The sequence below is a fragment of the Nicotiana tomentosiformis genome, chromosome 8, assembly GCF_000390325.3.
Source record: "Nicotiana tomentosiformis chromosome 8, ASM39032v3, whole genome shotgun sequence".
Lineage (NCBI taxonomy): Eukaryota > Viridiplantae > Streptophyta > Magnoliopsida > Solanales > Solanaceae > Nicotiana > Nicotiana tomentosiformis.
Genome location: NC_090819.1, coordinates 78,706,597 through 78,728,943, shown reverse-complemented (window position 1 = coordinate 78,728,943; position 22,347 = coordinate 78,706,597). Strand labels below are relative to the sequence as shown.

General features: G+C 38.0%; 1 long non-coding RNA gene across 1 annotated transcript in view; it reads right to left on the bottom strand.

Moving 5' to 3' along the window:
- The window catches only part of LOC108946096 (uncharacterized), a 31,511-nt gene extending 9,927 nt beyond the window's left edge, over window positions 1-21,584 (bottom strand). Inside the window, exon 1 of the long non-coding RNA XR_001970324.3 lies at window positions 21,338-21,584. This is a non-coding gene — a long non-coding RNA (uncharacterized lncRNA). The remainder of the gene's footprint in view (window positions 1-21,337) is intronic.
- Between the last annotated feature and the right edge of the window lie 763 nt (window positions 21,585-22,347).

The following is a 22,347-nucleotide window of genomic DNA, read 5'->3' as shown; positions in this document are numbered from 1 at the left end:
TGGATGTACCCAAGAAGAAAAGGAGCCTGGCACTCAGAATCACTGAAGGTTCTAATCTAGAAGATGATGAAATGGCTATGATCACAAAGGACTTCAAGAAGTACCTAAAGAGTGGAAATGGTACTTCAAGAAGTGGAAGCTACATCAAACCAAAAGCTCCTAGAAGGAAAACCAATGAGGGATGCTGCAAGTGTGGTAAGACTGATCACCACATCAAGAACTGCCCTCAATGGAAAATTGAATGGAAGAAGGAAAGAGCTGAACGAAGAAACAGGAAGAAAGAACAGGTTCAAACCAATAAGAACAAAGGATCAACAAAGGCTATGGTTGCTGCTTGGGGAGAAAGCTCAGATGAAAGCTCAGATGATGAAGATAGAGATGAATTAGCACTTATGGCCATTGGAGAATCTGATAAGGAATCTGAGGTTCAAGTGAAGGGAAGCAACCAAATATAGTACATGGATAGTGGCTGCTTAAAGCACATGACAGGAAGCAAGAACCAGTTCCTTTCAGTTGACGACCTCAAATGAGGTAATGTCTCCTTTGGAAATGGGAAGAAAGGTGAGATCATTGGGGTTGGAAAGGTAGGTAAGACTGATTCTCACTTTATTAAGAATGTCTACTAGATAGATGGCTTAAAATACAGTCTAATCAGTATATCACAACTGTGTGATAGAGGTAACTTGGTAGAATTCACCTCTACCAAATGTTTTGTGATTAATCTTACCACTGACAAGATTGTTTTGCAGTGAAAAAGAGTGAACAATATATATATTGTAGATCTGTCCACACTTTCAGAAGAAAGAGTGATAATCCTAAATGCCATGTAGCCTCTTGCTTATAAGTGTGGTGCACGACACACCCATAAACAAGACTCTACTAGACACGGCTTGTAGACTCCCTAGGACAGGACTGCTCTGATACCACTTTTGTCACGACCCAAGCCGATGGGCTGCGATGGGCACCCGGTACCTTACTCAACCAAGTACCGATGTAACGTATCTTTTCGTATCATACCATCATAGATAACTGAGTCGGAGAGGCTGCCGTGAGATAGATGGAATACAACATGTAATACCAACTTATACATAAGGCATATGGGCCTTTAAGACCAAAATAACCACTCGTACACCGAACATAGGCCGACAAGGCCATACAATCTTTTACGTATATGACATCCATCTACAAGACTCTAAGAATACATAATTGTCATAAAGGTCGGGACAGAGCCCCGCCATACCAAACAATACACATCTAAATCATATTGACCAAACAAGCAACTCCGAAGCAAATGGAGTGCACTCATATTTTTCGCTGAGCTGATCGCCTACTTGGAGGAATCTCGACCTATCTATCGAGACCTGCGGGCATAAAACGCAGCGTCCCCAAGCAAAAGGGACATCAGTACAAATAATGCACCGAGTATGTATGGAGTGAAAATCAGTAAATAATAGACATGAGAAACATGGAGTAAAAGACTCGACATGTACGCCTGCATAGCTCTGTGAATCATTTCACGTTTATAATGTCATCCATATGCATATAAATGTCATACCATGCATAGGTATATGCGTTCATAACATCATCAATCCTCTGAGGTTATCCCATCATATCATCTCGGCCATTGTGGGCAAAATCATCAACGTATACTAGCTGATCAGGTAGTGGTGCGTATATAACACCATAACCTTTTCCATATCCCATATACATATATGTACATATATATAAGCGTATATAACGCCATCTGGTCATGGGTCAATGTGCATGTATAAATGCATGAAATGCATATGAAATACGTTAATAAAATCTCTCAGTATGTCATAAGACCATTATGCCTCTCATTAATATCATGAGATAAACTTTACCTACTTACGTATTTTTGAGACCCATGAACAGATGATAAAATAATATGACATGTGGGGAATCAAGAATATAAGCATCTCTAATATTTCTATGAATTGAGTCATGTATGAAAATTGTGCATTTTCTCGTTTCGTTTGTGTCATATGGATCATGCCAAAAGAAATAAGGGATAGCCTTAACATACCTGAGTTGATTCTCTTGACAATTCTCTAACATACGTTAATTACGACAAAACACGGAGCAAATCGTATGAAAAGCTCAAAGAAATCACGTTTCTATGCAAAGAAAATTTTGGCCGTAACTTTTCCTTAAGAACTTAGCAACAATGTTGCTATTTTGAAAATGAATTAACATTGCTATGTTCTTAGAAAGTGATTTGTATAGTAACGTTCTTGGCTGAGACTCTCTAAGAGGTTGGAAAGATATGTATCTCTTTCTTAAGAATGAATGTATTAAGAATGGACTTGTAACTCTTTTCTTGAAAGTGGATGTGTGACTCACGTTTTAGACTTTGCCATATAATAGTATGACTTTAAGAGTCATCTAAATATTAAGGGAGGGGCTGCCATGTTTTGCCCTCTTAAAGTTATCCAAATTATTAATAATTTATTAATCTCCCACTAACCAATAATTACCCAATTATCCACATAATTAGAAATTATCTCAAATTACTTAATATACTACTCACTTTTAATATACCTTAAACATCTTACTATCATGGTCATGTAGTACCTTGTATGGCACTAATCTATAAATACCAGGTATTATAGCTCGGACCATATATTTTTTCCAAATCGATAATGTTCAACGAAACTCATTATCTTTGATTCGTTCACCCTTTAACCTTCACGGCACTTTACTTATCGCGTGTTATAAGTAGCATAAATGCTTATAACCTCAAAAATAATCTCATCCCCGAGTCTACGTCGATTAACTTACGACGAAGCTTTTACGTACGAAAATGCGGGATGTAATATCTCATTTCCGAGCTTTCATCAATTTACTTATGGCGTATTTTTACGTACGAAAACATGGGGTGTAACATCATTTCCCCCTTTGGAACATTCATCCTCAAATGTTAACTAATGCACTTATCGTTCTCATAACCCATAGCTTTTGCGAATACTTTAATATTCTTCTAGACATGTAGGCAGCTGTTCTTTGAATAAATCCAAAGTCTTTGGAATTCCCCCCTTTAGTCCTCTTTCTCATACCACGACTTATGGTCGAGATCTTTCCAATCTCGTAACTGTTTCTACCTCCTGTCATGCAGCCTGTATGACTCTGACTTTGTAAGTGCGCTTATGCGACTCTTCTCTTCTTTTCCTTCCAGCTTTTAGCCAATCTCTAGGCCTCACTTTGTAAACATATACAGAGCTTGATAACATGTCCCTCTGGGCATCTATAGGTATGCTTGAAGTTCTTTGCTCGGTACCCATTTTTTTTTTGAACTTACGAATATTGCTATATCTTATTTCATAGGCCCGCTTATCTGCTCATATGACTTTACCGCATCTAGGTAGGTTATACTATACCATAATTCTTACTTTGATTTATCGTTACTGAGGTATGTTACTGAACTCCAGGTTACTTTCGTTACTTACCCCATATGTATAAATCTAAGTCCTTTAATGCTTCCTCATTACTTGTTCATCTTAAGAATGACGGCCTAATCTCACCTCATACTTTGTGACTTGTGTCCATCCATTGTTGATCCACCTCAATATTGATCTATCATCTGCCACTGCTAACTCGATCTCTTATGTAACACTGCCGCTAGGGCTCACGTCTCATTGGGGACATCTGGAGTAATTAGATTGGTCCACCTAGGGGCGATACTGTACTTCAATAACCATACTTTATAGCATCCCAATGTGACTCACTCACGTGGGTATTTTAATCCTGTACAATTCATGAAATCCCTTCAAATCATCACTTAATCGAAGGTCCAAACGTCATCCTTCATTTATCACAAGTATACCCTCATTTTACTACCAGGGCAACATTCCATCTCTTTTAAATGCTATTAGTCTTAGATTCCTTTGAGTTCATTCAAGCTGAACTTTCTATAACTTAGAGAAACCATCAGCTCTTTTGTCTTTATGGGCTTAATCCCGATAACTTATCCATTCCCGTAACCTTCTCACTTGCCATTCCTTATTCTTACTCATGTCTTTCCAAAATATTGTCGCTCTACCATACTTTAGCTTGCGACCTACACATATTCATTTATACTACTCGCAACCTTCCTTCAACTTTCTTGTACCATAAATTCCCTTGCGTTATTCTGGAACATCAAGCGAGACATCACATCGTTTCTAACTCTTCTTTACTCTCTTAACTAGACCTCTCGATACCTAGAAATAGCACTTTTGTGACTAACTACGCCGCTATCATTCCTGGATACTGAATCCCCACGCTTCTAGCTTTCTATCCGCAGTACGGACTATTCCCAACCTTCTGTATTTAAGTATCTCGTACGTTATTTACTTTTACCTTACTTACCTTAAAATCTCGCATCACGTCTTCTATCTCTTTCATAACCTCCCTTTCATATAGGTATAATTCATATCCACAACTTGAAGCTCTATTATAATACTTGCACCTTCTCACACAATCCGGTGAGAGCTTCATACTGACTTCTTATGAGGTTGGTACCCTTCTAACTGGTTTTATCGTAGAGCCGTTATAGAATATGGTTAATGTAATATCTCTCTTGTATTTAAGAGTGATCCTGCAATGTTCTCAATCACGAGGTCTAAAATTTTCTTGGTCCAATAATCAGACTCCTGATTTACTGAGTTGATGCAACTCTTTAGTTTCCTCTTCCTTCTGATCAGCCTTCATGTAGGCTTAAACTATCTTCCAATATACGGCTCCTGGGATTAGTTATTACTTTATCCTTTCATGGGCGCTATGGACTATCCATGACACAATCTTCTAACAATTCCATCCTTTGTCTATGCTCTGGGCTCAATTCTTTTTTTTAACTCATACCGTAGTCTTTTACGACTGATCATTAATCGAATAATTCCTTTCGTTCTATTTGAACTTTCTTCAAATGTAAACAATTGCTTTTCCTAGTCTTTTTGCCCCATTGTTGCGTGCATACTTAGCTTATCTGAGTTCTCATGCGTGCCGAAATTGTTTTTTGTGCAACTCATATGGTCTCGAATATTACTTTTGGTTTTACTCCCCGCTCATTAGTCATGGTAGGTGCCACTTTCTTTTGAAGTGAATACAATTTTGTAGTGAGACTATTGTTACACAACCATTTCCTCCTTAGGTTACTGAGCTTAGGTTGAAGCCTTCTTCCTTACTTCCTCAACTAGTCTTTCATTGTAGTATTTAGGGAGGATCCTCTGACTCTTGTAAAGCTGTGACCTTAATACATTGTATACTTGACGGACCTTTTGATGTCCTTCCTTTCCTATAATTATCCGTAGTTACTTAGTTCCACCCCCTTGTGCTTGTAGGGTTACTTTTGAACTTGATATTTTGACTGACTTTCCAGTGGCACTCTCTTTTATCTCCACAACACTCATATGGTACCTTTAACTACCCCAACTCCTATCTAAATATTTCTCAATGATCACGATGTTATAACTGCGAGGCTGAATTCACTATATTGGGTTTTACTATGTTTATCTTACACGATCTGCTGACTCGTCTGTAATCTCCTGTTTAGCCATAACTAGGCTCTTCCTGATCAATTACTAACTACTCGTTGGCCCATTCTCATCTCAATATTCCGCGTAATCTTTCTTGGGTTATTTACCTTACCTTAACTTACGTCTTGCACTGGCTCCTTATTTATTAATAACAGCTCGGGCAGGAGCCCTTACTTCCTCTTCTTGACGTCGTGCTTGCACAATATTCTGGAATCGTAGCATATCTGTGGGATTTGGATAAGTTCCATCTCATTCCTCTTTTATTTTTATCGCATTCTTCCTTTACCATTCTATAGTCACCAGAACCACTTATTACCGATTTAATGCCACATCACTCTATATTCCCCTTTTTAGGGGAGTACTAAGAGCTGAAGCCACGAGGATCTACCTATAGATGTTTTACCTCTTCATCTTTGGCATCGTTTCACAACATCAATGACCCTTACTCGCCTTGCGAAAAATCCTCTGAACCAAGGATAACAAATTCCCTTACTCCCAATGGTGACACTTAGTGCAACTGGCACATACAATCCCTTAAGCTTAACTTTACTCAAATTGCTTGCTTTAGGGAAGCGTCTTCCTGAATGACCATTTTCTGAATTTCTCATGAATCGTCTTCTGTTGTCCATTCTATTATCGTCAGAATGCAAATATGAAATTCTCATGATGCTGACTATTATCAAGTCACTCAGTCCCTAATTCATGTTTAGTTTATCTTGTTCACCAGCCCATACTGATTTCTATTATTCTGGGGTTTAACTTTTCCTTCCGGTAGTTGCGTTGGAGTCACGAACTTATTTTTCGATGTGAGGATATGAATTTATGGCCTATACTATTTTGTTGTCTCAAGGCCTGTCACCTCTCGTTTTTCCCTTCACTTGACTATAGACTCTGTAATACTATTATTTTTTTGATCTACCGTTGTCATCCATGTACCACATTTTACTCATACTGCTCCATTAAGTCTTATTTTCCTGCTAACATTTCTGTCTATCACTTTATTCTAAAAACTCGAACAAAACATTCTTTTGCTTTTAGCCTCTCTTGCTCCATCCATTGGCTCCTCGAATTGCCTAACATTCTCTTTCTACCAGGGATGGGAGCCACACTAAGGTAATATTTATCCCTTCCAGGCTTCCAGTGCTTATCTTTGTAGTACTCATATCTAGCTGTACTATTTTAGGGTGCACCATTGAGGTGTCTCACAAGGAGATCCATTACCACGTTTGCTCTATCCTTTGGAAACGTCAACAACCTCTACCAATCCATCCACTATTTTGGGTTACTCTATCCCCAGCCAGATTCTGATATCTCGTCCTTCTCTTAAACTATGTTTGTTAGCTCCCATAGGGCATAACTGAGATCGATGTGGACGATTGTTCATACATCTGTCACTGTTGAAGGTAACTCAAAATGCTTATATCTCCCTTCCTGAATGGTAAATAATGATAATCTTTATTAACTGGATACCTCATACCCTTTTTCATCTTGCTTATTTTACTTTTTGAAACTTGTATTTATCTTCTGAATTTCTCATTGTCTTTCACCATAAATGTGGATAAATATTCTTGCCTTAAGGTTCCTTATCAAGAGGCTTACACGTCTTAGTGTACATATGATCTGCTGAATATCTCATATTTATCCATCATAAGCATGATGCAAAAATTGAGTTCCTCTGACTCAACTCTTCCACAACTATATCTCTTACCAATCGTCTTTCTGGATGTAGGCATCGTTGTATTACGAATAAAATAAAGTTTAGGAAATTGAGTTCTTACAATTGAGCTCTACCACACGATCTAGAGTAAGAAGAAAGAGTGACAATCCTAAATGCCCTGTAGCCTCCTGCTTATAAGTGTGGTACATGACACACCCATAAACAAGACTCTACTAGACACGACTTGTAGACTCCCTAGGACAGTACTGCTCTAATACCACTTTTGTTACGACCCAAGCCGATGGGCCGCGATGGGCACCCGATAACTTACTCAACCGAGTACCGACGTAACGTATCTTTTCGTATCATACCATCATAGATAACTGAGCCGGAGAGGGTGCCGTGAGATAGGTGGAATACAACATGTAATACCAACTTATACATAAGGCATATTGGCCTCTAAGACCAAAATAACCACTCGTACATTGAACATAGGCCGACAAAGCCATACAATCTTTTACGTACATGACATCTGTCTACAAGCCTCTAAGAATACATAATTGTCATAAAGGTCAGAACAGAGCACCGCCATACCAAACAATACACATCTAAATCATACTGACCAAACAAGCAACTCTGGAGCAAATGGAGTGCACTCACATTTTCCGCTGAGCTGATCGCCTACTTGGAGGACTCTCGACCTATCTATCGAGACCCGCGGGCATAAAACGCAGTGTCCCCAAAAAAAAAGGACGTCAGTACAAATAATGTACCGAGTATGTATGGAGTGAAAATCAGTAAATAATAGACATGAGAAACATGGAGTAAAAGACTCGACATGTATGCCTGCATAGCTATGTGAATCATTTCATTTTTATAATGTCATGCATATACGTATAAATGTCATACCATGCATAGGTATATGCGTTCATAACATCATCAATCCTCTGAGGTTATCCCATCATATCATCTCGGCCACTGTGGGCAAAATCATCAAACGTATACCAGCTGATCAGGTGGTGGTGCTTATATAACGCCATAACCTTTCCCATATATATATATATATATATATATATATATATATATATATATATATATATATATATATATATATATATATACACGCATATATAACACCATCTAATTATTGGTCAATGTGCATGTATAAATGCATGAAATGCATATGAAATACGTTAATAAAATCTCTCAGTATGTCATAAGACCATTATGCCTCTAATTAATATCATGAGATAAACTTTACCAACTTACGTATTTTTGAGACCCATAAATAGATGATAAAATAATATGATACGTGGGGAATCAAGAATATAAGCATCTCTAATATTTCTATGAATAGAGTCATGTATGGAAATTGTGCATTTTCTCGTTTCGTTTGTGTCGTATGGATCATGCCAAAAGAAATAAGGGATAGCCTTAATATACCTGAGTCGATTCTCTTGACAATCCTATAAAACACGTTAATTGTGACAAAACACTTAGCAAATCTTATGAAAAGCTCGAAGCAATCATGTTGCTATGCAAAGAAAATTTTGGCCGAAACTTTTCCTTAAGAACTTAGCAAAAATGCTGCTATTTGGAAAATGAATTAACATTTCTATGTTCTTAGAAAGTGATTTGTATAGTAATGTTCTTGGATGAGACTCTCTAAGAGGTTAGAAAGATATGTATCTCTTTCTTAAGAATGAATGTATTAAGAATGGACTTGTAACTCTTTTCTTGAAAGTGGACGTGTGACTCACGTTTTAGACTTTTCCTCATAATAGTATGACTTTAAGAGTCATCTAAATATTAAGGGAGGGGCTGCCACGTTTTGCCCTCTTAAAGTTATCCAAATTATTGATAATTTATTAATCTCTCACTAACCAATAATTACCCAATTATCCATATAATTAAGAATTATCTCAAAATACTTAAAATACTACTCACTTTAACATACCTTATACATCTTACTCTCATGGTCATGTAGTATCTTGTATGGCACTAATCTATAAATACCGGGTATTATAGCTCGGACCATATTTTTTTTTCCAAATGGAAAATCTTCAACGAAACTCATTATCTTTGATTCGTTCACCCTTTAACCTTCACGACACTTTACCTATCGCGTGTTATAAGTAGCATAAATGCTTATAACCTCAAAAATAATCTCATTCCCGAGTCTACGTCGATTAGATTACGACGAAGCTTTTACGTACGAAAATACGGGATGTAATATCTCATTTTCGAGCTTTTATCAATTTACTTATGGCATATTTTTACGTACGAAAAGATGGGGAGTAACATACTTAAAGGAAAAAAACCAAACATATCCCATCTTAGGGTATTTGGATGCAAGTACTTTGTGCACAATAATGGTAAAGACTCCTTAGGTAAGTTTGATCCCAGAATTGATGAGGGAGTAATCTTGGGATATTCTTTACATAGCAAAGCTTATAAGGTCTATAACAAAAGAACTATGTGTGTAGAAGAAAGTGTTCATGTGGTTTTTGATGAAACTAACATTCTTTCTGAGAGGCAGGAATATGATGATGAAGAAATTGGGTTGGTAAGAAACTCAAATAAAACGACAGCCAAGACTGAAGCTGCACTAGAGGAAGGAACAGGTGATGGAACAGGTTCTTCCACCCAGGGCAACATGACAGGGGGAATAGAACAAAGAGGAAAGGATTCTCAAACCTCAAGGGAACCTGTCCATGAACCTGTCCCGCAGCAACAAAGCATTGAAGGAACATCAAAGAGAAACCAGTTGGTTGTAAAATCTTACAAGTATCAAAGTTCTCATCCCATTGAGAACATAATCACTGATCCAACCTCTGGAATCAAAACCAGATCTTCATTAAAAAATCTTTGTGCTTTTGATGCCTTCTTATCTCTTATTGAGCCTAAAAATGCTACTGAGGCTTTGCAGGATGCAGACTGGGTAAATGCAATGCAAGATGAACTCAACCAATTTGAAAGGAGTCAAGTTTGATATCTGGTACCAAGACCCAAGGACAGATTAGTAATTGGCACAAAATGGATCTTCAGAAACAAACTTGATGAAGATCGAACAGTTACAAGGAACAAGGCAAGATTTTTGGTCCAAGGATATAGCTAAGAGGAGGGCACAAACTATGATGAAACCTTTGCTCCAGTTGCAAGGTTGGAAGCAATAAGACTCCTCACAGCCTTTACTGCTTACATGGAATTCACCCTTCACCAGATGGATGTCAAATGTGCCTTCCTCAATGTCTATCTAAAGGAAGAAGTGTTTTTCAAGCAACCTCCGGGGTTTGAAAGCAAGAAAAGTCCTGATCATGTGTACAAACTTGACAAAGCACTTTATGGGCTCAAGCAGGCTCCAAGAGCATGGTATGAAAGATTATCAAAGTTTTTGCTTGAGCATGACTACAAGAGAGGTAAAATTGACAATACTTTGTTCTTGATAGAAAAAGGTAAAGATCTCTTGGTAGTTTAGATATATGTTAATGATATAATCTTTGGAGCAACTACCGATAAGTTAAGTAAAGAATTTGCTAAACTAATGGGGAGTAAATTTGAAATGAGCATGATGGGTGAGCTTAATTTCTTTTTAGGATTACAAATTAAACAAAATTCAAATGGAATTATGATCCATCAGCAGAAGCATGTAAAAGAGTTACTTAAAAGGTTTAAAATGGAAGATTCCAAAGAAATTGACACTCCTATTGCAACAGCTACAAAGTTAGATATAGATGAACCTGGTTCATCTGTTGATCAGAAGTTGTACAGGGGAATGATTGGCTCATTGTTGTATCTCACTACTAGTAGACCTGACATTATTTTTAGTGTAGGCCTTTGTGCAAGATTTCAGGCAAATCCAAAGGAGTCTCACTTGACTGCTATCAAGAGAATTTTGAGATATCTAAAAGGCACCACTAATCTCTGTCTATGGTATCCAAATGATAGTAATTTCAATCTAGTGGGATATGATGATGCTAAGAATGAAGAAAACAGGGGGAAGTGGGTCTGGCAAAGCCGCTGAAGGGCTGGTTAAACTTGGGCAAAGCGTAGATGAACCTGGTTCATCAGTAGAAGAAACCCTCGCAGAGCTATTGAAGAAAGTGAGTGAGAGTTATAACCCAAAGAAGAAGAGAACTTCCAAGGCTAAGATCCCTGAAACTACTAGGGCTAATAAGAAAAGGAAGGTTGCTCCTTCTAATTCTTCTGAAAATCCTCCCACAAGAGGAAGCGCCACAAGAAGTTAGCTAAAGCAGAATGAGGCAGATTTGCAAAAAAGCCTTAGAAGAAAGCAAAAGAAAAGCGATTGCAAAAGGGAAGAAGAAGATAGCTGAGCCTGTTGAGGCTGTTGATGTTGATGAGATGGATTTGGTCCATCAAGATAAAGATGTGATTGAAGAAGTGGATGTTCAGACTCCCAAATGCAAGAAAGCCAAGACTTCTACTAAGAAGTCTATCTTTGTGTCAAAGTCTGCTGAACCATCCACCCTAGCAAAAAGGACCAGGTCTGTAGTGAAGACAAAACAAGTGAAAATTATTGAGGAAGAAGAATGGAGTGGAGAGGAAGAGGAAAAGGAAGAGGAAGAAGAAGAGGAAGAGGAAGATGATTCAGATATTGAGAAGGACAAGATGGCCAAGTTTGGCAAGAGGACATATCTAAAGGGTAGACTCCTCAGGGATTTGGAAGAGGAAGGGATGATTCTACTATTGGAGAAATTGGGATTGCAAGGCTGGAAGGACATGATCCTTCAGATGGATGGCAGGTTGGACAGGGGTGAAATTGTTGTATTTATGGTAAATTCTACAGTGAAGGATGGACGGGTTACCAGTTTGGTGAAAAGGGTGCAAATCTCTTTCAATGTGAAGGAGTTGGGTGAAATTCTAGGTGTACCTGTTGAGGGGTACAATGGCTACACAAAGCTTAAGTGGCCAAGCCTAGAAAACCTTCCAACTGCCCTGTCCATTACCATAAAATTCAATGACAATGAGGAGGAACTTGAGTCCAAGGCTGTGTAAAAGAGTGAGATGAAGCCATCCCATACGGTGCTGTTCGAATTTGTCAACAAGTGTGTTCTGCTTATACAGGAAAGGAGGCACATTTCCAACATCATGGACTTGGTTCTGATGGAGTATTTGTAGTCGGAGGCAGATCAATTGTCCTGGATTTATAATCCAGCTTCTTGATAGGGTTATAAATGGCTCCAAGACTCATGCCAATCCCTATGGCTTCATTCTCACAGCTGTGCTTGCACATTTTAAGGTGCCTCTAAAGAAGTGGGAGGTGCCTACAAACAAATATCACTTTGGGGAAAATACTCTGATTGCTTGTGACTATGAGGTCCATGCCACTCCTAATGAACCCGGTTCATCCAAGAAGGTCCCACTCAATAGCAAGGTCAGAGCCTTGGGGCATGAGAGTGGGGTAAAGGATGTTGAGATTGAGAGGCTGAAGAAAAGGTTGGCTGAGGTGAAGACTGAGAGAGATGCTCTCAAAAGTAGGTCGTGGTTTTTCACCTTTTGAGCCAGGTGTTTTCCACGTAAAATACTCGTGTTCTTTACTTTTCGCATTTACTATTTCAGCAATAGTAGGTTAAGGAACACATAGAAGAACCTGGTCCTTCTATAATCAGTTTAGGCGAAATATTGGGTACCACACAAATTACCCACCATCTTGTGTGGTATTGAAGTTAAAAACATCAATTGGTATCAGAACGGGTTATCCTTGAAGAGGCTAACACCTTAGGAGAAGATCAATATGAGTGCACCACCTGAAAACTGGGAAGGGCAATCCACTGCTAGGCCACCACGTTTTAACGGCAAGTATTACTCTTGGTGGAAAAACAGGATGAGAGGTCACATCATAGGAGAAGGCTATGGGATATGGGACATTGTCACAGATGGCCCACTGGCTACCATGAAGATAAATGTCGAAGGAGAAGAGGTGGCAAAGACGAGCTGACTGCACTGCTTACAACTTGAGGAAATATGAGAAGAATGCTAAAGCCAAGAAATGGCTTGTTTGTGGACTCGGTCCAGATGAGTACAATAGAATCCAAAGTTGTACCACTGCTAAGGAAATTTGGTACACTTTGCAAGTGGCCCATGAAGGAACACCTCAAGTGAAGAGGAACACTACTATATTCTCAATATAAGAATTTCACTATAAAGGAAGGGGAAACCATCCAAGAGATGTATACAAGATTTACCACACTGACAAATGAACTTAAGTCTCTTGGAAGGATTATTTCTGAAGAAAACAGAGTTGAGAAGATTTTGACAATGGTTCTGCGAGTTACTTGGGAGAGCAAAATCACTGCCATTCAGGAATCAAAGAACATTGCCACTCTTAAGTTGGATAAGCTAATTGAAAATATCACTGCTTATGAACTTAGAAGGCAAACGATGAAGATGGATGTACCCAAGAAGGAAAGGAGCCTGGCACTCAGAATCACTCAAGGTTCTGATCTAGAAGATGATGAAATGACTATGATCACAAAGGACTTCAAGAAGTACCTAAAGAGAGGAAATGGTCCTTCAAGAAGTGGAAGCTACAGCAAACCAAAGACTCCTAAAAGGCAAACCAATGAGGGATGCTACAAGTGTGGTAAGACTAATCACCACATCAAGAACTGCACTCAATAGGAAATTAAATGGAAGAAGGAAAGAGTTGAACGAAGAAACTGGAAGAAAGAACAAGTTCAACCCAAGAAGAACAAAGGATCAACAAAGGCTATGGTTGCTGCTTGGGGAGAAAGCTTAGATGATGAAGATGGAGATGAACAAGCACTTATGGCCATAGGAGAATCTGAAGAGGAATCTGAGGTTCAAGTTAAGGGAAGCAGCCAAATATGGTACATGGATAGTAGCTGCTCAAAGCACATGACAGGAAGCAAGAACCATTTCCTTTCACTTGACTACCTCAAATGAGGTAATGTCTCCTTTGGAAATGGGAAGAAAGGTGAGATCATTGGGGTTGAAAAGGTAGGTAAGACTGATTCTCACTCTATTAAGAATGTCTACTTGATAGATGGCTTAAAATACAGTCTAATCAGTGTATCACAACAATTTGATAGAGGTAACTTGGTAGCATTCACCTCTACCAAATGTTTTGTGATTAATCTTACCACTGACAAGATTATTTTGCAGTGAAAAAGAGTGAACAATATATATATATATATATATATATATATATATATATATATATATATATTATAGATCTGTCCATACTTTCAGAAAATGAACTCACTTGCTTAAGTGTGTTGGACAATGATCCCCTCCTTTGGCACAAGAGACTTGGACATGCAAGTCTGAGTCAACCCAACAAATTAGTTTCCAAGGACCTGGTGATAGGGTTGTCTAACATCAAGTTCAAGGAAGACAAACTTTGTGAGGCTTTCGCAAGGGAGAAGCAGGTAAGATCCTCTTTTAAATGCAAGAAAGTAGTAAGCTCCACCAGGACGATGGAACTGGTCCATATGGATCTCTGTGGTCCAATGAGTACATTAAGCAGAGATGGTAAAAGATATGTGATGGTGCTTGTTGATGATTACTCTAGGTTTACTTGGACATTGTTTTTTACATCTAAAGATGAAGCATTTGACATGTTCACTTCTTTTTTTAGAAAAACTCAAAAACAACTAGGTAATCAACTTGCATCAATTAGGTCTGATCATGGAACTGAATTTGAAAATACTAAATTTGATGAATTTTGTGATGAGCATGGCATAGATCATAATTTTTCTGCTCCTAGGACTCCACAACAAAATGGAGTAGTTGAAAGAAAGAATAGGACACTTGAAGATATGGCTAGGACTATGCTTCTGCCCCATAGCTTTTGGGCAGAAGATGTAAATACTGCATGCTACATCATAAATAGGTGCATGACTAGACCTCTTGTAGAGAAGACTCCCTATGAGTTACTTAAAGGGATAAAACCAAACATATCCCATCTTAGGGCATTTGGATGCAAGTGCTTTGTGCACAATAATGGTAAAGACTCCCTAGGTAAGTTTGATCCCAGAAGTGATGAGGGAGTATTCTTGGGATATTCTTCACATAGCAAAGCTTATAAGGTCTATAACAAAAGAACTATGTGTGTAGAAGAAAGTGTTCATGTGGTTTTTGATGAAACTAACATACTTTGTGAGAGGCAGGAGTATGATGATGAAGCAATTGGGCTGGTAAGAAACTCAAATGAAATGATAGCCCAGACTAAAGCTGCACTAGAGGAAGGAACAGGTGATGGAAGAGGTTCTTCCACCTAGGGCAACATTAGGGGGAATAGAACAAAGAGGAAATGAATCTCAAACCTCAAGAGAACCTGTCCATGAACCTGTTCCACAACAACAACGCATTGAAGGAACATCAAAGTGAAACCAGTTGGTTGTAAAATATTACAAGTATCAAAGTTCTCATCCCATTGAGAACATAATCACTGATCCAACCTCTAGAATCAAAACCAGATCTTCATTAAAAAATCTTTATGCTTTTGATGCCTTCTTATCTCTTATTGAACCTAAAAACATTGCTGAGGCTTTGCAGGATACAGACTGGGTAAATACAATGCAAGATGAACTCAACCAATTTGAAAGGAGTCAAGTTTGACATCTGGTACCAAGACCCAAGGACAGATCAGTAATTGGCACAAAATGGGTCTTCAGAAACAAACTTGATGATAATGGAATAGTTACAAGGAACAAGGCAAGATTAGTGGTTCAAGGATATAGCCAAGATGAGGGCATAGACTATGATGAAACCTTTGCTCCCGTTGCAAGGTTGGAAGCAATAAGACTCCTCATAGCCTTTGCTGCTTACATGGAATTCACCGTTCACTAGATGGATGTCAAGAGTGCCTTCCTCAATGGCTATCTAAAGGAAGAAGTGTTTGTAAAGCAATCTCCGGGGTTTGAAAGCAAGGAAAGTCTTGATCATGTGTACAAACTTGACAAAGCACTTTATGGGCTCAAGCATGCTCCAAGAGAATGGTATGAAAGATTATCAAAGATTTTTCTTGAGCATGACTACAAGAGAGGTACAATTGACATTACTTTGTTCTTGATAGAAAAAGGTAAAGATCTCTTAGTAGTTTAGATATATGTTGATGATATAATCTTTGGAGCAACTACTGATAAGTTAAGTAAAGAATTTGCTAACTAATGGGGAGTGAATTTGAAATGAGCATGATGGGTGAGCTTAATTTATTTTTAAGCTTACAAATTAAACAAAATTCAAATGGAACTATGATCCATCAGTAGAAGTATGTAAAAGAGTTACTTAAAAGGTTTAAAATGGAAGATTCCAAAGAAATTGACACTCCTATTGCAACAGCTACAAAGTTGGATATAAATGAACCAAGTTTATCTGTTGATCAGAAGTTGTATAGGGGAATGATTGGCTCATTGTTGTATCTCACTACTAGTAGACCTGGCATTGTTTTTAGTGTAGGCCTTTGTGTAAGATTTTAGGCAAATCCAAAGGAGTCTTACTTGACTGCTGGCAAGAGAATTTTGAGATATCTAAAAGGCACCATTGATCTCTGTCTATGGTATCCAAAAGGTAGTAATTTAAATCTAGTGTGATATGCTGATGCTGATTATGCATGTTTTCTAGTGGATAAAAAGAGCACCTCAGGTATGGCACACTTTCTTGGCTCATGTCTTGTGTCTTGGGCTACCAAAAAGCAAAATTCAGTGGCCTTATCTACTGTTGAAGCTGAGTATGTTGTTGTTGCTTCATGTTGTGCTCAATTGTTGTGGATCAAACAACAGATAATAGACTTTGGAATTGATGTTGGTTATATCCCCATTTTTTGTGATAACACTAGTGCTATTAGTATAACTAAGAACCCGGTTCATCACAAGAGAACTAGGCACATAGATGTTAGGCATCACTCTTTGAGGGATAACTATGAAAAAGGGTTGATCGCTGTGGAATTTTGTGCTACTGACAAGAAAATAGTTGACATCTTCACAAAAGCCCTAAGTAGAGGTTACTTTGAAAGGAACATGTTAGAATTAGGGATGATTAAGATCACCTAAAAGGACCTGTTCAGAATTCACAATGGAAAAAAAATATAAATTTGTTTTTGGTTAGAAAATCCGAAGACGTGTATATAATTAGATTAATTTTTGCTCAGACTCATACTTTTAATAGTATACTCTTGTGCCATGTGTTAAAATGACTCATTAATCTCTAATGATATTTTCTCTATTTTGGCAAATTTAGACTTACACAAGAGAATTATCAGTGAAGAACCTGGTTCATCAAGATAACACGATATGTTTTCTACACTTTGCATAATTTGAAATAATAATATTTGGATCATGAGTAGAGTCCTACCTAAGTCCAAATTCCTTTTAAACTTATCCAATATAAGTGAACAAGTTCCGTTCAAAAGAATCCTAACCAAATTAAACCACCTAGATACTAGGGAAAGACTCCACCATTTCTTCAAAACTGACAATTCAGTTTGATTAGACTTCTAAAAGTCTGAAAATCCTGCCGTTACCCATTAATCCCCCCTTTAAATTTATCATCATCATCTATGTCTTCATTCCAAAAATTTCAAGTCGTCAAAATACTCTCCATCTTCTATCATCCACCAAATTTCATTCTACCTTTCTTTTTCTTCCAAAACCAAGCATAGCAATGAGTAACTCTTCTGAAAACCCCAGCACACCCCCACCATGCTCCTCATCTTCAACCACTCCTCAGCCTAAGAAAAGAAGAGTTAAGATGCTTGCTCGCAAGAAAGTGGCTGGGAGTGAATTGTCAAAGAAATTATACGCTCAATTGAAAGCTATCCAAGCCCAAGAACCCCAGAACTCTGAAGAATCCTTCAAGTCTGCTACAGAGGGGGAAGAAACTGGGTCTTCTGATACAAAACAGGTAACTTGTGGTCCAAATACTACTACTAAAATCATTTATGAGTTAACTGAGAATCTGGAAAACAGGTTTATTCTGGTTGGATCTGTGGTTGATGTAGAATCTTCTAAGTCCTGAAGGATTGGTAGTAAAAATAAAAAGGAAAAAGAAAAGTAGAGTAAGGGTGCTCCTAGTGAAGAAAAGGGACTGGGTAAAAGAGTGGTTGATTCTTCACCCACTCCTGATACAGGTATAATGTCTGTGTGTGGAGCAGAATCAGGTAAGATGGAGGAAAGTATGAAGAAAACAGAGGGACGTGGGTCTGGCAAAGCTGCTGAAGGACTGGTTAAACTTGGGCAAAACGTAGATGAACCTGGTTCATCAGTAGAAGAAACCCTTGCAAAGCTATTGAAGAAAGTGAGTGAGAGTTACAACCCAAAGAAGAAGAGAACTTCCAAGGCTAAGATCCCCGACATTGCTAGGGCTAACAAGAAAAGAAAGGCTCCTCCTTCTGATTCTGCTGAAAATCCTCCCACAAGAGGAAGAGCCACAGGAAGCCAGCTAAAGCAGAATGAGGAAGATTTGCAAAACAAGTGAAAATTATTGAGGAAGAAAAATGGAGTGAAGAGGAAGAGGAAGAGGAAGAGGAAGAGGAAGATGATTCAGATATTGAGAAGGACAAGATGGCCAAGTTTGGCAAGTGGACATATCTGAAGGGTAGACTCCTCAAGGATTTGGAAGAGGAAGGGATGGCGCTACTGTTGGAGAAATTAGGATTGCAAGGCTAGAAGGACATGATCCTTCAGATGGATGGCAGGTTGGCTAGGAGTGAAATTGTTGAATTTATGGCAAATTTTGCAGTGAAGGATGGACGGGTTACCAGTTTGGTGAAATGGGGTGCAAATCTTTTTCAATGTGAAGGAGTTGGGTGAAATTCTAGGTGTACCTGCTGAGGGGTACAATGACTACACAAAGCTTAAGTGGCCAAGCCTAGAAAACCTTCCTATTGTCCTGTCGATTACCAGAAGATTAAGTGACAATGAGGAGGAACTTGAGCCCAAGACTGTGTACAAGAGTGAGATGAAGCCATCCCACAAGGTGCTATTCAAATTTGTCAACAAGTGTGTTCTACCTAGGTAGGAAATGAGGCACATTGCCAACTTCATGGACTTGGTTCTGATGGAGTGTTTATAGTGGGAGGCAGATCAATTGGCTTGGATTTATAATCCAGCTTCTTGATAGGGTTATAAATGGCTCCAAGACTTATGTCATTCTCTATGGCTTCATTCTCACAGTTGTGCTTGCACATTTTAAAGTGCCTCTGAAGAAGTGGGAGGTGCCTACAAGAAAAGATCACTTTGGGGCAAATACTCTAATTGCTTGTGACTATGAGGTCCATGACACTCCTAATGAACCTGGTTCATCCAAGAAGGTACCGGTCAATATCAAGGTCAGAGCCTTGGTGCAGGAGAGTGGGGCAAAGGATGTTGAGATTGAGAGGCTGAAGAAAAGGTTGGCTGAGGTGGAGACTGAGAGAGATGCTCTCAAAACTAAGCTGGCAAGAGAAAAGGAGAAGAATGATGGCATTCTTCAAGATATGCTGAAACTTCTCCAAGCTAAAAACCAAGCACCTAGTTCTTCCCAGCCTTAAGCTCCTAGCCTAGTGTAGATCCTTCAGTGACCCAATTTGGGATGTATTTTTTGTTGGCTCATGTTTTCAGTATTTTTATTTTTTTATGCTTTGTGGAAGAATCATATCAAGCATTAATAAAATTTGCTGGTTTTTGCTCTAACTGTTTGTTTATATTTCTTTGATGGTTAAAATTCTTAGCTTGATCGATAATGATTAATTTATGATTGCATTTGAAGTAGCCCTAGTGGCTATGAGTAAGTGTTAAAATATGGGTATCGTACATTTTTTTATGCAACTTTTCGATGATGCCAAAAAAGGGAAAAAAGGTTGTGCTTTATACTTCGAACAATGATGTTTATAACCTAATGAACCTGGTCCTTTATGATAAGTGATAAAAATAAAAAATATTTCTAACATTGTGTTGATGTTGAGCTAAGTTTAAACAGGGCCTAAACTTATAAAAAACACAGAGTTTGTCATCATAAAAAGGATGAATTTGTTGGCCTAAGTGAAGGTTAGTTTTGAAGATTGACAAAGGAAGCTCAGGCATGAACCAGGTCCATACCTTGTGTGCATAGACACGGGCAGATTCGAGCATGTAATCGTTGGTTACTGAGAGGTTAGAAGTATATCTTCGCTTACCAGAAAGATGCACGTGAAGGAGATAAGCTTAACTTGGTAAAATTAATATCTCCTGATCGAAAAGGTTGCATAATTGATAAGGAAAAGGACTCCTTAATCAAAGAGAACACTATCCAAGATAAGGGAGGAGTTAGAAGTTGAGATCAACTAGAACTCTTCCAACAAGGAAGAGTAGCATTAGAACTCTAGTTATTTTCTACTCTACTAACTTTATAAATTGCAGGATGTTCTCATTCTACAGGGATGTACAAAAGCAGAAGTTAAACGTGAATTGAGAGCAAAATAGCAAGGCATTTTACAAGAAATCCGTGTGTGATTCAAGTATGCAAATATGAAGCTACATGAACCAGATAGAAGAACCAGCTCCAAGTGTCTGTCTTTTATTCTAGTTCAATTGTAGTAGGTGTTTTCATATTATACCTTTCAGCTTTATCTAGAGGCAATTGTAATAGGTACTCAGAGTATTCAAGTTAGAGTTAACTTGAAGTTGTCGCAGCAGTTAGAGGCTGATTGCCACAATGGGATTGGAGTTAATCCTAGGTTTACAAAAGTGTTTTGTAAATGCAGTTTTTGGCTCAGTGATTTAGTGGAGAGTTTGGGAATATCCTACTGAGAAGTAGGTCATGGTTTCTTCACCTTTTGAGCCAGGTGTTTTTCACGTAAAATACTTGTGTTCTTTACTTTCTGCATTTATTATTTCAGCAATAGTAGGTTAAGAAACACATAGAAGAACCCGGTCCTTCTATAATCAGTTTAGGCGAAAAATTGGGTACCACACAAATCACTCCCCCTCTTGTGTGGTATTGAAGTTAAAAATATCAAGTGGGAAAAACAAGCACAGTGACAACAAAATGAGAATGCATGTGTAGATATAGGACGGAAGAAAATGAGAAAAAGAGTCAAACACCACATATCACAAAAGTTTTCTTCTTTCTCAATTCAGAGTCACATTTGGACTGATCAATCACACTTTCAAAATTAAATAAGAAAGTTATGAACTTTTCTTACCGTTGAATGAGGAGGAGAAACAAAGATCCCTACAAATTCTTCAGGTATCCTCCCTTCTTTCGTTATCATATACGTCTTAAAAGCATTCATTATTTGGGTGTTAACATTCATCATTTTTCTGTAGTTCTCTTGGCTTTGATTGTGAGTATTCAATATTTGATTGTACTTCTCTTGGCATTGGAAAGAACATGAACCATTATTATTACTTGAAGCATTCAAATCACTATAACGAGGTCTTGTTTGTCTAAAAGCTTGCCAGAAACACCTCCTAATCCCAAGCACATTGCCCTTCCAGAGTACTCTTTTCCTAGCACCTTACCAATACGACATCATTTGGCGAAATTTCAAACTCATCCACGGTGCTTTGGCTCAATGCTAGTTCAATTTTTTTCTAAATACATTACACACCAAAAGTCAGTGTCCTACCTTCAATCAGTGATTGACAAGTTATTAAAAAAAAAAAAAAAAAGAATATCTTTTTCTTTTATAGCAACTACAACAGGAAATTTATCATACTTACCAGCTTCTCATGACTAAACTCTTAAATTAGCAACAGATAAGATATTTACTGGAAATTTTAATACACAAGCAAATTTGGTAAAGATGAAACCTTTTCCATAAATCTAGTGCGTGCATAGTTGTCATACAAATATGACAGAAGCAACACATTGGTAAATATCACATGAAAATATAATTTGCAGTAACAAAAATATCTTCACAGCCTAAAGTTTTCGTCTAAAACTTTGGTAAGGTTCAGATGCTTACTTCTGAAAATGAGTGTCAAAAAAAAAAAAGCACTTCCAAAATGTAGTAGACCTTTGCTACTTTTCCTTAAATAGACCTATTTTCTATTCGATATAAACCAATTGGTAGATTCCTTCTTTTTGAAAGCATTTCAGTTTTTTAAGTTTTTCAAGGACTTATAACGTACTGCTGTCACATGTTTTAAACCAAATGATAATCAAGATTTTAATCTATCTAATGGGGACACAAACATCATCACTGGAAAA